Genomic DNA, 375 nt, shown 5'->3' with positions numbered 1-375 from the left:
TGGGCAACAATGGTTGCTCACCGAAAGTTGTGGGCGAGGAGGAGGACCTTTTGGCTAAGGCGGAAGTACGCCCTACTCCAGTGGCCTCAAAGAAAAAGAAAAAAAAGAACGAGGCACGGCCGGTGCTCGATAGTGCATCGCCGGCGTGTCCCGACACTCCGTTGGTGGGAATTGTGCCACCAACGGAGGAAAGCAGGTCGGCGGGAATTGTACTGCCGACAGTAGAAGCTGTGGGCTCACCCGGTGAGGAAAAGGATCGGCTAATCCTATTCCGAAAGGGAGGGGCCCTGCAGAAATTTGTGAATAAAAGGAAGCGTCAGAGAGAGGGAGTCCTCACCTGTATTAAGGATCCGGACTGGCCTCTGCAGGTGTCTG

The sequence above is a fragment of the Octopus bimaculoides genome, chromosome 4, assembly GCF_001194135.2.
Source record: "Octopus bimaculoides isolate UCB-OBI-ISO-001 chromosome 4, ASM119413v2, whole genome shotgun sequence".
Classification (NCBI taxonomy): domain Eukaryota; kingdom Metazoa; phylum Mollusca; class Cephalopoda; order Octopoda; family Octopodidae; genus Octopus; species Octopus bimaculoides.
The sequence above is the reverse complement of the archived record's forward strand: the minus strand, read 5'-3'. Positions refer to the sequence as shown.